Here is a 17,806-nt window from a genome sequence, read left to right as displayed (position 1 = left end):
AAAAAGGCCAATGCTTCTTACTCTGTGGATCAAATTTGAAGCAAATGAAGGAGCACAGCTGGCAAACACTATCACAAACAACAACATCATCATAGCTATGAGAGTCAAGTAACTACTTTTAACTATAAGTTACAGCTCCTATTGCTCAAGAAATTATTACTGCTTTGCCTGCCATACTTCAACTTTAATGAACTAATTATATACTATTTTCTTAGATCTATCTCTAACAACAAGGCTTGCATGTTGTCTGCTGGTGAATCCACCAACTCCTCAAGCCACTGTATTAAGGCAATGGTAAGCATATCATGTTTTATAATTATACATAAAAACTGAAAAATATAACATGTCATATTTATGTTCACAAGTATGATCAGAATCGGCAGGAAATTTCACAACTAATTGAGGAGGCCAGTTACAAAGACTCAACCAAATTGCTGCCTCCGCCCAAAAATGATGATATCATTAGTGTTGAGAACGCTGTGAGCATGCTAAAAAATGTAAATACAGTCATTTCAGCAACTGACTTATACTATTTTCTTACCTTTTACATTAGTGAAAAATGAATTACTTAATTTTACATCTAATACAATATAAACTATAGGTCAAGACTGCCTGGATACGAGGAAATACTTCTTTGGCAGCTGAGCAGCGATCTTTCTGGTATGCTGCATGTAGTAACTGTCAAAAAGGCTATAGATGCTAATTTGGAATGGATCATCAGATGTCCATCTTGCAGAGAAGAAAGTGCCATTGAAACCAGGTAAACAAGGCATGCAATTTTACAATAGTGCTCTTAACAATAATTCTATTTTATTTCATTGATTAGCTATTATTCACTGCTATCATATACTAGATGCCGTATTGGAATTATCATTGATGATGGAACAAGTTCAATGTATGCAGTAGTGTTTGGTACAGATGCTGAAAAACTCATACCATTCACAGCAGTACAACTAAGTGAAGTTGATGAACACGTAAGATGCTGAAAAACTCATACCATTAACATGCAATATCTCTATTTTCTTTTGTCTATGGTTGCATTGATTGGCCTGCAAATCTGGTAATGTCCCTCTGGTTATTTTGCTATTCTTTCCAAGGACAAGACTCAATCGTAGTCAAAAAACAAAATTCCTAACTGGAACTAGCTAAAAGTTTCTTTTATCCAGCATTAAGATAGCCCATGTCACCTTCAATCTATGTTACTATTAAACTTTCTTCTGAAATTGTATCATGTTTACATTTTCTGGTAGTCTATAAAATTTCTGAAAATACAGGGTATTGAACTTTTTTTTTTTGTTCATTTGCAAAATATAGGGTGTTGAGGTTTTTTCTGAAATTGCATCTGCAATTGATAACCGTCAAGTCCTATGCTTTGTCCGCCATTTCGACTCAGATTATCAAAGACAGAAAGATGATAAGTATAGCATCGTCAAAATATACACTGCTGAAGAATTGGCTGAAATCAACCCAGCAATCACGGGCACAACTGCCTCTAATCCTGTGGAAGAGCCTGTTCTAACTGCTTCAACCATAACTGAGAAGCTAACCAACAGTATTGAACAGGTTGACTTAATTGCTCGCTCCACTTTCACTGACCAACCTGCCACTGAAGGGCAATTCTTCAGCCCAACAACAAAAATGATCCTAGATTCAATTGGGCACAAGTCTGATAATGCAGATAAACCAATCTCTTCAAACATTGCTGCAAAAAGAAGCTTAATTTTTGAAACTCCAATTCCCAGAACTAATGTAACTTCTACAGAGAAGACAACCATTGAAGTTGTTCCCTCAATTGCTGCAAAAAATGGTCCTGAAGACAACAAGCCTGCATCTTCAAAATCTGCTCATATGAGCCCTCTCAAGAAGCCACGTGAATCTGCAAAATGAAGCAGCCACACAGATTCATGTCCTCTTTTGTTCATCCTTTTGTTGTTCATCCTTTTGTTCATCATGGATGCTACTGAACTTTTAGCATGCTATCTTTTGCCATCTATGACTAGAAGTTAATGGATCCTAATAGATGATATTATGTAACTAAAATGAACTTTGAAAAAGACTATTAGCATGCCAATGTATCTCTACTTGGAACTTAATTGTACTGGAAGGTGTGTAACAGCTACTGAAATTGTTGACAGCTATCTATAAATGGTAATTATGGTATTATGTACCTATTTTGCAACTAAAATTGTTACATATGCTTTTTCAATGATCAGTATTTTTGGGAGGGCCAGCCTGGTTCCTCTAGTTATTATATAAGATCGGGTTGCTTTTTGCTATGGTAGCTTCAAGAGCTACCACGTGGTGCAATGAGAGGTGTGAGGAGCCTTCTTTGTTTCCTTCTTTTGCTTTCAATGCAAATATATAAAATTTTTTCCTCCCCTCTAATTATTATGCAGAGCGAATTAACCAGCCTAGTCAAGGAACATTTAAGTCCATAATGGCTGATTGTTTATTACTTCTTTAGTCAAGAATAAACAATTTATTGAGAAATATTTGATACTAATAAATTTTATCCAAAAAATAAATTTACGAATTATTACTTTGGATAAATGTATAAGCGTAATAGATTTAAGTGCAAGTGCAGTGTTAATTATTCAGAGTGCAACCTCATTTATTTTTTTGTAGTTTTTAAAAATGATTTGGATTTAAGGGAAAATAAAATACAAAAATTAATTTTTTGCATTAAAAGTAGAAACATCATGGAAGAGATTTAAATGGTATGTTAATTATTTGGAAATCAAATATAACTACATCGCCTGGTTGAATGAGCATTTGGTTGAACAACAGCAGAATGCTTATTACTTCTTTAGTCATTAATAAATAATTAATTGAGAAGTATTTGATATTAATTTTTTTGAAAAATAAATTTCTGATTTATTACTTCAGATAAATGTATAAGCATAATAGATTTTAGTATAAATGCAAGGTTAATATTCAAAATGCAACCTATTTATTTTGTATATATTTTTAGAATTATTTATACTTTAAGGGAAAATGAAACACCAAAATCGTTATTTTTTCTAATGAGAGTAGAAACATCATGAGAAGGGGTTTAAATGCTAGGTTAATTATTGACAAAGCATATATAAGTGCATCGCCTGCCTCAATTTGTAATTTTATTTAATTTTATAAACACTCTCCTTATTCTTTGGGATTATGGACAGGAAGAGATACAAAAAATTAATAAATTTTTCATGATACCGAGAGATTGGATAAGAGATAATTTAACTAATGGCATAGAAATGAAAACAAATACGCCAGTTATGAGCTTTATCTATTTAGAAAGTAATTTTTTAGGTTTTATTTGTCTAGAATTTATTGGAAAAGATATGTTAAAACTTATATTTTTACAGTATGGGGAAAAATATTAAGATGTATAAATCATATCTCTGATAAATATTTAAAAAGAAATATGGAAAAATTATTTTTTGTAGTAAGACTACAAGTGTTGTGCTAGGGAATATATATAATCTATTTTACATAATTAAAATGAAACAGTCAGTCTAAGAATTATCATTTTTAGCTAAGCCATAGTTAATTACAAAGCAACTTTTAACGTTTTTATTTATTTGAGATTTTTCAATTTTTTAAAAATATTTTTGATATCTTGCTTAACTTCGGGCCATTGGATTTGCAGTGGTTAATTGTTTTCCAATTGTAACCGTGAGATCATTCAATGGTAAAATTTAAACAATCTTTACAAGTCATAGGCCATTGTTTTACTTCCTTCAATCACATGTTATGATTGGATGTTTACTATTTGCTAAGAGTTAGGTTGTCCTTTATATAAATTTCAACCACTTGACCAATTGTTCTTTGTACTTTTATCATACATTCACCATTAGATGGGACCATGAATCAATGGATGATTTACTTACCATTAACTACTTTTTTAGATGAAATTTTTGACAATAGTAAACAAGAAGGCTACGTTTGAACTTTGATGAAACAGATTAAAGCTTGGAAGTTTTTTTTTTTTTGATTTTGTTTGGTCTCAGCTTCCTTCTCGGTAATTTCCGTAAAATAGAGAACACAAGTTCTGCAGCTTCTCCTTTTCCTATTGCTCGGTAACTCTTGTTTGCATTGTTCTTATGTTTAGTTAGTTATCAGTTATTTGGCTTGTAATATGCTTCTTTGCGTGAATGTTTAATGCTTTATTTTTGTGCCTTCTAGCTCATTACTCTGCACCTCGGATTTCCAGATTGTTTACTACCAACGAGTACATTCCAATGGGCACGCACATCCTACCCGTAGAAGTAGATTTTACCCAAAAAAGTCTTATGTTGAGAAACAGACACACAAAGAGAATACAAGAAAAAAAAAATGAATCCAAAACTAATGAAAATTGTTATAAGCATTTCCCTTATACACACACATATATATTCTACATCAATTAAACTTTTTCTTTTTTAAAATAAGATTATGACCTCTATAAATAAATCTTGTAAACAAATTATATACACTCATATTTGGGCGTAATTTTTTCAATAAAATTACTTACTTAGCTCTTAAAATAATATTTTATATATGTATATAAAAATAAAAATAAAAAATATATGCTGTGTGGGTCAGGTTGTGACGACTCGGCCGGACCCTAAGGCAAACTAAAGGGTTAAGCGGACTGCCTACCTGCCTCTCGTTAGGACTCATATTAACTTGAGAGATAACATTTCAGTAACTAAAGCCATTAACAGTCCATCATACTTAAGTACATCCCAAAAAAGTAAAGATATGTTAGTCTAAACCGTTTAATATATATATATAACCTTTGAAAATAAAAGTTACAATAACTATAACATTTAAGTACTAAAGGAATCTTCCAAGTACAATTTCGGGTCCCGACTTAACTCTTGGCTACTCCCTATTCCCGTCCTCCCTTCTTGTAAGAAAAACAAACTAAATGGGTTGAGCAAAACCCTATGAGGTTTCCCAAGCAAGCAATAATCATCAAACACTTAACACGTAATCAAAATTAAGCAAGAAAAAAACACTTTATTGAATAAAGTACAGAACACTTCATTGAACAATTACTTTCAAAAGGATACGGCGCTCGCATTAGAGCCATTTTAATACATTGCACACTCCACAGAACTCCTCCTTATAACCTCCAAAATAGTAAACACTTCCCTCACTTAGATGGTTATATCAGTTCAGTAATTTGCTACTCCGTGGTAATACTCGAGCATACTGAAAAACTTATGCAAAACCACCGTCCTATCCGACCAAAGCCTTTTGTTGGCTCGAATAATCCATTGAACAAAGGGTTTTGGAGCCCAATTCAGCTGAAACGATGAAGTACGTACACGGCTTACAGTCATGCATATTATAATAACACTTGATCAATTATCAACCTTTAATCTCAAATTAAGTCGAGTGCGATCAAATACACTCCCGACTTAGAAGGCGAGAGACAATTGAAAGCACTTCACATTAAAGCACTAGTATAATCATATAGCCATTGTTTAAGTAGCACATAGCCAATTTAAACACACAAATGTGGAAACACTCACCTAAAGTAGCTAGAATTCATTTCTCGGTGCTCGGTCCCTCCTTCAGTTCACCCTCGGCCCTTGAGATATTTGTAAATTTATTAGATTATTTGTTAAATTTCCTAAAGTGATGTTTAAGTGTAATACTTTGTGAAATTAAGGGTTTAAGTGATTATTCTAGCTATTTAGGCTTACTTGATTCTTTTAACTAAACTCAACTTAATATGATACAATTGGCTAAAAGTGTGTGTGTGTATATATATATATATACATACCTATATGTATGATCCAAGATGTTTAAATGTATACATTTTATTTCTTTTGTTTCGAGGTAATCTTAGTACTTATCTTATTACAGTAAATCCTAGTTTCAAAGTTTAGGTAACTTAACCCCCTTTAAGTCTTAGAGTTCTATATTTTATCAAAATATAGTAAGTTAAGGTGATTAAGTGGTAGTTACAACTTACCTTTTCTTATAAAAGTTGGAATCTAGGTCCTAAGGGTCATTTTAGAAATCAAAGTTCAAAGTTGATAAATTTCCTAGAGATTGGCAGCTTAGTACTACTATGAGCTTCCTTGATTTTATCCTATATTTTGGATGAATTTTCACAAGTAAAACTGTTATAAGATGGTTTGAAGAGATTTTGGTCAGTTTTGGTTCAAGTTCCATTTTAGAATTCAAAATTAGACTCAAAATCTAAGCACTTGTTTTAGAATAATTCGAAACAGTTTTCCAGCAATGGGTAGTCAAGTTTCTTCCTTTAGTTTGCTATTTTCTTGCTTAAACTTCCTCAAATTCAAGGTACATTTTACTATCATTCGGTTATAGATCGTTTTGGTTAAAACTTAGCTAAAATTTCCAGAAAAACTCAGCAATACAAATCGAATTCATCCAATCAATCCAAATCTGCCAAACAGTTTAGCATGCTCGACCAGCTCTCATTTCTTTTCTAAGATTTAGTTATTTCCTCCCAAATCAGGACAATCGCAATATACAGAGTAAAACAGAGGAGTAGGGATGTTTGTTGATCAATATATGCGTAAATTTCAATTTACAAGATGAAATCTAAGCTTAAGAAAATATAACAACATTCTCGGGTTCAAAGTTGAAGTTTCCGGCCATATATCTTCACCAACATTTCATTTAATGCATCAAACATCAATGAAATTTGACATGCATTTACATAAACATTGCAATAAGATTAAGTAGCTTTCACATCTAGCAAAAACTTCTCGTCAAATTCCAGTTTTAAACCAGAAGATTCATCATTGGTCAAGCTAGAAATTTTCCAGCAGCCATGCAATCCTCCAAACAAGAATTCCAGCCACAAGAGGTAAGCTTTTCATCGTAAAACTTATAGGCATCACCAAATAAAGAATATACAGAGCATAAAGCACGGATTCCAGTCATAATCTAGCAAAATTCTTTTAAAAAACCAAAATTGCAGCTTTTCTATCAGACAACATGCCGAAACTTTAAATAAAGAATTTTTCCAGCTTTGATGATTCTTTTCTTGGTTCTAACTCAACCAAAAACATTACTAACTAGAAGTAGCAGGAAATTGAAGAAGAAAAGTAATTAACTGCCTCTAATTTCTTCACGTTTGTGGACTAGAAAGTTCAGTTCTCTGTCCCTCTCGAATCCGTAGCTAACTGAGCTAGAGTTTCCTTGTTTTCTTGGCTGATGTTTACAGTTGAAGGGATGAAGAAAGCGCCTAATTCTCTTGTTGTTTCTTTTCGGATTTAACAGGTTAAGGAAGAAATAAAGGTTGTGCTTCTTTTACTCTTCCTTTCGGCTCTAATGGAAGGCTAATGACACGTACTAGTAGTTTGTATAACTCTCGGTTCTAATGGCGGACAAAGGCAAGTGTTAGTAGTTTCGATTTTCTAACGGAAGACAATACCAAGTACTGGTAGTTTCTTTCGGTTTCTAATAGAATAGAAGATGCAACATTTTGCTTCTTGTATGTTAGACATTTACATGCATTAGGACAAGTGTCTTCCACATTTTTTTTGCTTTTTTTTTTCTAATACCACCACAGATTCTAACTAATACTAATGTTTTATGGTGTAAAGGATACAATTTCTCCTAAGGTGTATCAATTCATTTGTTTATTAAAAGGAGCAATGACCACGTAAATCAATCAATAACAAAAGGAAAAATGTAACATGCTCTAATTTTTAAATAAGACATGAAAATTTTCAGACTCTCACGCTCTCTCTCCCTTAAAAGAATTTCGTTCTCGAAATTCTGTCCTGTGCTTATAAAAGTTTTGAATAAATTGATGATAGGATCCCGCTAAACCAAGAAACTATGAATTTCAGTAGGGTTTTTTTTGGTTATTTCCAATTGATAATAGCCTTTACCTTAACCAGATCCATAGTGGTTCCTTCCTTGGAAATGTATACCCTAGAAACGACACTTTTTCCAACGAAATCTCACACTTACTGAGCTTAGCATATAACTAATGCTTCCTTAAAGTTTACAATACCATCCTCAAGTGCTGCTCATGTTCCTCCCAAGTTTTCGAATGCATCAAAACATCGTTGATGACTATTGGCACGAATTGATTCAAATATGGCCTAAAGAACCCAATGCATTAAATTCATGAATGTCGTTGGGGCATTAGCTAATCCAAAGGGCATCACTATAAACTAATAATGTCCATATTGTATATTAAAGACCGTCTTAGCTATATCTTCCATCTTAATTTATAGTTGATAATATCCCTTCCTAAGATCTATCTTAAACAGTACCACTATTCCTTAAAGTTGATCAAATAACTTGTGAATATATAGCGAAAGGTATTTATTCTTAACTACAACATTATTTAAACCCCAATACTTTATACACAGTGTCAACCCTCCATCTTTCTTTTTGACAAACAATACTGGCACTTCCCACGAGAATACACTGGGTCGTATAAAGCCTGGTTCCAATAGATCCTGTAACTGTATCTCTAACTCCTTAAGTTCAACTGATGTCATACAATAAGGTATCTTAGAAATAGGATTTCTTTTAGGCATCAATTCAATCTTAAATTCTACTTGTCTCTCGATTTGATAGGGAAAAGAAACAAGCAAAAACTTGTCTCGGTTGCCAAGGAAAAGGAACATGCAAGAATAAGTTTTTGTCTTGCTAAAAGCATTAGATTGTTTTGAACAGATGGCAAAAGGAAAATGATGACAAGTGTCATGGTTCATGACAAATGTCTAAAACATATACCAATAAAAATTTAGCCTTACACTTTCCTCTCATTTCACTATTACCCTACTAGTTTTCTTCAAATTGATCATAGCCTGTTTCACACTAACTGTCGGGTACAAATATCCCATTTCAAAGTCAATAATGTATCATGGACTCTCAAAATAGTCGAAGTGATAATATCTTCAAATGCATTTACAAGTCCAATTACCTCATCAGTAAAACTAATCAAAGATTCCTTAGTAAATTGTAGATCTACTACATCCGATACCAAATCAAATAGTATGATCATTATCTAAATACATCAATGGCTCTTAAGTATTCTAAATGAACTCAAACATTTCATACATTGGGTTTTCTAATAACTCAACAACTAGGTATTTTATCATATTGGACATTAGCCCCAAATAATCTTCCAATAAATTTTAAGGAGTCACAATTTCATTGAGAACTCACATATAATTACTTGCAAATGGTAGCATACTAATCACATGGCAGATTTATCAAACCTATCTCAGCTCAAGTTGTCTCCTTACAAGTTAAAGCTATTCACAGCCGCATGGTCCTTACTTAAACTACTATTCACTCAAATTCCAAGTCTGAAAACCATATTTTACCATTGAAGGACTAGTAAAATTATTCATCTTAAAATGGAGAATTTGAACTAATTTTCAAGATCTCACTACTGCCTCTTCACCTTTAACTCTCAAAAGTTAGCCTTGATATCTTGGGTTCAACTTCCCTAAATTCAATCATGATTTCTAATTACACAATAATGCAATATACTAAATCCTTCCCAATTTGCAAATACACCATTGAATGAAATATTTGGTATTCGGGTACAAGAATCCGAAAATAAGATACAACTCAAGCCGGCCGATCCCAAGAGTAAATCAACCATATTTGGAATTCCTACCCGACATACAATTCTAATTTTCCCGAGTATCATGATAAAGTTTTTACGCCTAATATACTAAAATTCATAGTTCAATAATCATGTCCTACCTTATGCTCAATAAGAGCACTTTGTCCCTTGCACTCATTCACGTAATCGAGACCATAACACCACTTGGCCCAAACTCACCTCGCGTAGAAACCACGCGAGATTGCTCTGATACCACCTATGACGATCCGGCTGGATCCTAAGGCGAACCAAAGGGTTAAGTGGACCACTTGCGTGACTCTTATCAGGACTCCCTCACTCACATTAACTTGAGATATAACATTTCAGTAACTAAAGCCATTAACAGTCCATCATACTTAAGTACATCCCAAACAAAAGTAAAGATGTCTTAATATATATATATACTTATAACCTTTGAAAATAAAAGTTAGAATAACTATAACATTTAACTACTAAAGGAATTTTCCAAGTACAATTTCGGGTCTCGGCTTAACTCCTAACTACTCCCGTTCTCCCGTTCTCCCTTCCTGTAAGAAAAACAAACTAAATGGGTTGAGCAAAACCTAGTGAGATTTTCTAAACAAGCATTAATCATCAAAAACTTAACACATAATCAAAATTAAACAAGAAAAGAACACTTCATTGAATAAAATAAAGAACACTTCACTGAACAATCACTTTCAAAAGGATACAATGTTTCCATTATAGCCATTTCAATATACTACACACTCCACCGAACTCCCCCTTATAACCTCCAAAACAGTAAACACTTCCCTCACTTAGATGACCATATCAGTTCAGTAATCTATTACTCTATGGTAATACTCGAACATATTGAAACACTTACCCAAAGCTACCGTTCTATCCGACCAAGCCCTTTTGCTGGCTCAAATAGTTTATTGAACAAAGGGTTTTGAGGCTCAGTTCAGCAAGTACGATGAAATACGTACACGGCTTACAATCATGCATACTTACAAAAACACTTGATCAATTATCAATCTTTAACGAGTTAGAAGACGAGGGACAATTGAAAACACTTCACGATAAAGCACTAGCATAATCATGTAGCCATCGTTTAAGTAGCACATAGGCAATTTAAACACACAAATGTGGAAACACTCACCTAAAGTAGTAAGAATTCACTCCTTGATGCTCGGCCCCTTCTTCGGTTCATTCTTGGCTCCTGAGATATTTGTAAATTTATTAGATTATTTGTTAAATTTCCTAAAGTGATGTTTAAGTGTAATACTTGGTAAAAATAATAGGTTTAAGTGATTATTCTAGCTGTTTAGGCTTACTCGATTCTTTTAACTAAATTCAACTTAATATTATACAATTAGTTAAAAGTGTATATATATATATATATACCTGTATGTATGATCCAAGATGTTTAAATGTATACATTTTATTTCTTTTGTTTCGAGGTAATCTTAGTACTTATCTTATTACAGTAAATCCTAGTTTCAAAGTTTAGGTAACTTAACCCCCTTTAAGTCTTAGAGTTCTATATTTTATCAAAATATAGTAAGTTAAGGTGATTAAGTGGTAGTTACAACTTACCTTTTCTTATAAAAGTTGGAATCTAGGTCCTAAGGGTCATTTTAGAAATCAAAGTTCAAAGTTGATAAATTTCCTAGAGATTGGCAGCTTAGTACTACTATGAGCTTCCTTGATTTTATCCTATATTTTGGATGAATTTTCACAAGTAAAACTGTTATAAGATGGTTTGAAGAGATTTTGGTCAGTTTTGGTTCAAGTTCCATTTTAGAATTCAAAGTTAAACTCAAAATCTAAGCACTTGTTTTAAAATGGTTCGAAACAGTTTCCTAGCAATGGTGGTTAAGTTTCTTCCTTTAGTTTGTTATTTTCTTGCTTAAACTTCCTCAAATTCAAGGTACATTTTACTATCATTTTGTTATAGATCGTTTTGGTTAAGACTTAGCTAAAATTTCCAGAAAAACTCAGCAATACAATCGAATTCATCCAATAAACCCAAATCTGCCAAACAGTTTTGCATGCTCGACCAGCTCCCATTTCTTTTCTTAGATTTAGTTATTTCCTCCCAAATCAGGACAATCGCAATATACAGAGTAAAACAGAGGAGTAGGGATGTTTTTTTATCAATTTATGCATAAATTTCAGATTACAAGATGAAATAAGATGAAATTTAAGCTTAAGAAAACATAACAGCATTCTCGGGTTCAAAGCTGAAGTTTCCAGCCATATACCTTCTCCAACATTTCATTTAATGCATCAAACATCAACCAAATTCGACATGCATTCACATAAACATTGCAATAAGATTATGTAGCTTCGAAATCCCGCAAAAACTTCTTGTCAAATTTCAGTTTTAAACCAGAAGATTCATCATCGGGGCAAGCTGGAAATTTTCCAGCGGCCATGCAGTCCTCTAGACAAGAATTCCAGCCACAAGAGTTAAGCTTTTCACCGTAAAACTTACAGGCATCACGAAATAAAGAATATACAGAGCATAAAAGCATGGATTCCTTTCATACTCTAGCAAAATTCTTTAAAAAAAAAAAAACCAAAATTGCAGCTTTTCTATCGGACAGCATGCCGAAACTTTAAACAAACTTTCGAGCTTTGATGATTCTTTTCTTGGTTTTAACTCAACCTAAAACATTACTAACTAGAAGTAGCAGAAAATTGAAGAAGAAAAGTAGTTAATTACCTCCGGTTTCTTCACGTTTGTGGACTGGAAAGTTCAGCTGTCTCTCCCTCTTGAATCCGTAGCTAACTGTGCTAGAGTTTCCTTGTTTTCTTGGCTGATGTTTACGGTTGCAGGGACGAAGAAAGTGCCTAATTCTCTTGTTGTTTCTTTTCAGTTTTTAACAGGTTAAGGAAGAAACAAAGGTTGTGTTTCTTTTACTCTTCCTCTCAATTCTAATGGAAGGCTAATGCCACGTACTAGTAGTTTGTATAACTCTTGGTTCGAATGGTAGACAAAGGCAAGTGCTAGTAGTTTCGGTTTTCTAATGGAAGACAATAACAAGTACTGGTACTTTTTTTCGGTTTCTAATAGAATGGAAGGTGCAACATTTTGCTTCTTGTACGTTAGACATTTACATGCACTAAGACAAGTGTCTTTCACTTTTTTTTTTCTTTTTGTTTTTTCTAATACCACAATAGCTTCTAACTAATACTAATGTTTTATGGTGTAAAGCACACAATTTCTCCTAAGGTGTATCAATTCATTTGTTTATTAAAAGGATCAATGAACATGTAAATCAATCAATAACAAAAGGAAGAATGTAACATGCTCTAATTTTTAAATCAGACAATAAAATTTTCGGGCTTTCACACAGGTACTCACAGATTTTTAATCCTTTGTACCTAACCCATGCTATATATTAGCAGGTAGGCAACCATTTTCTGACTTGATCAAATAATACAAATCGAATACCTTATTTTTTGGAGTGAATCGGATCGGGTCCCATGGATATTCGGATCATCACGTATTTTTGCCCATCCCAAATCTATAAAGTGTATTCCTCTTTTTACTCGAATTGGAAGTATTAATTAAGCTTGTCAATTAGATTATGTGAATTGGATTTTGACATGTTTAAACTCAACTCATATAAAAACATCATTCTTTTGAGCCCAAATTCAACTTATGCTCGCTCACAAAAAAGGTCGAGCATTCAACTTAATTCGGATAAACCTAAACTTATGTCATGTATTTTTCATGTTTAGAAAATCTACTTAAACCAAATAGCCAGCTAATCCATAGATGTTCTTAATATCTAAAAGAAGTTTGAATTTCATGACAAAAAAATATAGTTTACCATAACACCCATAAATGTATCAACTAGAGATTGAAAAGGAACAATTTACCACAAATTAGCCATCTAAATTTCAATTATTTGACTGGATTTAGATAAATAAATCTTCTTAAATCCCACATATGATCCTTAGTATATAAATGTTGTTTGGGTCGAGAATTAAGTGGACTAAATTCAGTACAATCCAAATTTAGCTCATATTTAAATCGTGCAAAATATTTTAGCCCAAACTCACTTTAACTTACATTGCATGAGATTCAATCCGCTCCATTTAGGGTCAATCGGATTAATTTCGGGCCAGCCCAACCCAATACAAAGGTCTAATATTAAGTTTTAGAATCTTTCATTGTACTCTTATATAGGTAGCGTTTGATAAAAAATTTTTCAATCTTACTTCTGATTAATAGTAATCTGTATGCCAATATTGAAGGTGTATTAATTTTTGTGTATGTATTGTGCGTTTGAGTAGGTGTTTATGTGTAAATCAACTTAGGAAACTTCTTTAGATGGGAAAAACATCAAGAAAATCAAACTAATTAGTAATGTGTAATTCATTGAGCAAATTGATAAGATTCAAAGGTTAAAGGAGCAATAGGTAATTTAAATACATATTGAACAAAAGAAGAGCATATTTAAACTTTTGTCCTTTTTCTTTAGGGATAATTGCAGAAACCTCCCCTGAGGTTTCTGACATTTGCACTGACCTCCCCTGTGGTTTGAAAAATTACACTGACCTCCCCTGAGGTTACTAATCCTTTGCAAATTTAGTCCAAACGATTAAAAGATTGTTTTAGGGAGTGAAATTAGAATTTTTTACCAAATTTGTCCTTTGTACTACATGTCCAATGAATGACAAAATACTACAAATCAATTAACAATTAATAAACTTTAAGGAGTATAGTTTATAGGCAAATATGCATTACCTATTTAAAGTAACAGCTCTTTATGGGTATTTTACTTTCAAACATTTAATTTAATACAAATATTTACACTCAAATACATATTTGTATTTACTTTCAAATATTTAATTTTTGTTAAATACAAAAACTACCAATCTCTCTTCCGTAAAAATATTAATATAACGCTTTTTCAATTTTAGTTGCAAACATTTATGTATTTAACATAAGTTAAATGATTTAGAATAAAATACCCATAAAGAGCCAATACTTTACTCATGTAATGGATGAAAGTCATAAAAAATTAATACTTTATGGGTCATTTTAAAAAAAAAATATTTAATTTATATTAAATAAATAATCTACCGATTTCCTTTTTGCAAGAATATTATTGTAACACTTTTTGAATTTTATTAACAAACATTGATATATTTATCATAAATTAAATGTTTGAAAGTAAAATATCCGTAAAAAGCCGGTACTTTAAATGAGTAATGCATATTTGCCTATAAAGAGCCGGTAACTATTTAAAGTACCGGTTCTTTAAGGGTATTTTACTTTCAAACATTTAATTTAATACAAATATTTATGCTCAAATACAGATTTGTATTTATTTTCAAATATTTAATTTTTGTCAAATACAAAACCTACCAATCTCTCTTCCGTAAAAATATTAATATAACACTTTTTCAATTTTAATTACAAACATTTATGTATTTAACATAAATTAAATGATTCAGAATAAAATGCACATAAAGAGCGAATACTTTACTCGTGTAATGGATGAAAGTCAAAAAAATTTAATACTTTATGGGCCATTTATTTTTTAAAAAAAAATATTTAATTTATATTAAATAAATAACCTATCGATTTCCTTTTTGCAAGTATATTACTATAACAATTTTTGAATTTTACTTACAAATATTGATATATTTATCATAAATCAAATATTTGAAAATAAAATACTCGTAAAAAGCTGGTACTTTAAATGAGAAATGCGTGTTTGCCCATAAATTATGCTTCTTAAAATTTATTAATTGTTAATTAATTTATAGTTCTTTGTCATTCATTGGATACGTAGTACAAAGGGCAAATCTGGTACAAAATTTTAATTTCACTCCCTAAAATAATATTTTAATCGTTTGGACTAAATTTGCAAAGGAGGTTTCTGCAAATGTCAGAAACCTCAGGGGAGGTTTCTGCAATTATCCCTTTTCTTTAGGGATAATTTTGGAAACCTCCCCTGAGCTCTTGGATAATTTCAGATAGCTCCCCTTAGGTTTTAGAAATTACACCAACCTCCCTTACTTTCACTGTTTATGCTTCAAATAGGCCCAATAGCCTATCATTTCCTTCAAATACCCTAAACTACCCTTTTTACCCAAAAAATTAAAAAAAAAAAAAAAGAGCTTTGCTGAATGTTGGTTGCATCTGTTGATTGCCTTCTTCCAAATTAGACTATTACAAAAGTCATGAAATCTTTTCTACCAAAAAATAAAAGACAAAAATAAGGAATTTGATGATTGTGATCTTTTAAGTAACACTATTAGGAAAATCAAGCAACCACCCCAATTTGAATCAAAACCAATTCCAACAACTGTGGGTATCCAAAAAACCACAATCCAATTTATATCCCGCAACCTAAACAAATCTCGCCACTTGTTGCCAAATTTGATAAAACTCAACCTCAAATTTTACCCAAAACAACAATTCATCAACAATTAAGCCCACTCTCAAATCCCCTTCCCTCTTTCTCTCATTGCAGCCATTTTTTTCAGCAAATCATTGTCTAAAGCCCAATATCCATCTCTCAAACTTTTGATATTTGATATCACCAAGTTTTATCATCCATAATCAACCAAAATCGAATAAAATAGATGCAAAATAATCAAACCCACTACACTTAGAATAGGAGAAAAAAAAGAGAGATGAGCCTAGTCACATTTGCAAAAGAGAAAGGGAGATGCAAGGGAAATCAAAAAAAGGAGAAGGGAAGGGAATGGAACAAAGCACAAGCTAGGGTTGATGGACAAAAATTGGTCTTGAAGTAGAGGAGAAAAGTTGGGGAAAGGGGATTGGGAAAGTGGTTGTAGGAAGATGGGCACAGGGAAAGCGAGCAAAGGTAGAAGGCAGAAACGTAAAAGCCTAAAAAATAAAATTAGTTGATTTTTTTTCTTGGATTTCTGAGCTTCTTTTTTCCAAAAAAAAAAGTCTTTTGAGTCCTATTAGGGATAGTAGAGTACTTTTGCACTAATAGGGGAGATATGTATAATTTTAAAATATTGAGGGGAGCATCCTGAGGTTATTAAGAACCTCAAGGGGGGTTTCCGAAATTATCCCGCCCGTGCACCATTGGTCCACAACTAGCCGCCAAACCCCGCTTACAAAACGTGAGGTTGGAAATTAAAGATGGATTTAACGTTGAACGAAACGTGCAACATGCTGTCGTTATTCATCCAAATTCCATTCCCACGTTTGGACATGCCACTTAACCCCTTTGAAAGTTAGGGGCGCAATGGGTTGGTGGAAAATGAGTTAGGTGCTGATGCAAAGAGCAGTTGAGGCCTGTAATCTCTGATCTAGGGACCACAGAAATGATGGAGAAGTGATCCGAAAACTAGAGAAAGTTTATTGACTTGAATGATGATGGGAAGAGAGAGATTACAGAGAAATGTGAAAATGCAACTTTACAAACGAAATCCAATGCTGCCATAGACTTCCAGCTTCACTTTTTATAAGTGACTAAGGCGGTGATTGTAAGTCGGCTAACAAACTTATGACGTCAACTGACGTCATAAGATTCGTACAAATCACTGACTAACCTATTGTAACTAACTCCAGTTGTACTAACTCCATGCACGCACATGCAACCCCATGCACTCAGGCCAACCCCATGCACACGCCATTTCACGTGTATCAATTGTGGCGACCCCACTTCCCCCTAAGGCGAACCAGAGGGTTGGCGGGCCGTCTGCCTAGCTCTCGCCAGGACTCACGCAAGCAATCTAGCCCAAATCCTCCCGGAGAATAACCTAAGCTATTACAACACCGTTTCCTTCCAAATAGACTGATAACTAAATCCTCATTAACTTCAACGATAACAGCATTTTTAAGATAGCCAAACGTCGACTCTTAAATACCTCCCGCGTTACACATCAGGCAACAAAAACATACAATCCAAATACATTAATACAACCCAAATAACAATTCCAGGGTTTACACTTTTCCAGCTTCAAGAGGCAATCCAAAATAAAAGATACAATGTTTAACTCAAACTACAAGCATAAAAGTGAAATTAGATTTCAAGTCTTGTTCAAGAGCCAGGACCTGTCAAGGAAAACAAATAAACGTGGGGTGAGTTAAAGCTCAGTGGTGCCCCAAAACATGCAATTAAATAAAACAACTAACACGTATTGATTTCAATCTGAAGTAAACAACTAGGAAAGCGCATAACAGTACAAAGTAGGATACGGGGGCTCTCAGAAGCCATTTTCCGCGCTTGATCAAAA

Source organism: Coffea eugenioides, chromosome 6, assembly GCF_003713205.1.
Source record: "Coffea eugenioides isolate CCC68of chromosome 6, Ceug_1.0, whole genome shotgun sequence".
Lineage (NCBI taxonomy): Eukaryota > Viridiplantae > Streptophyta > Magnoliopsida > Gentianales > Rubiaceae > Coffea > Coffea eugenioides.
Note: the sequence above shows the minus strand (reverse complement) of the source record.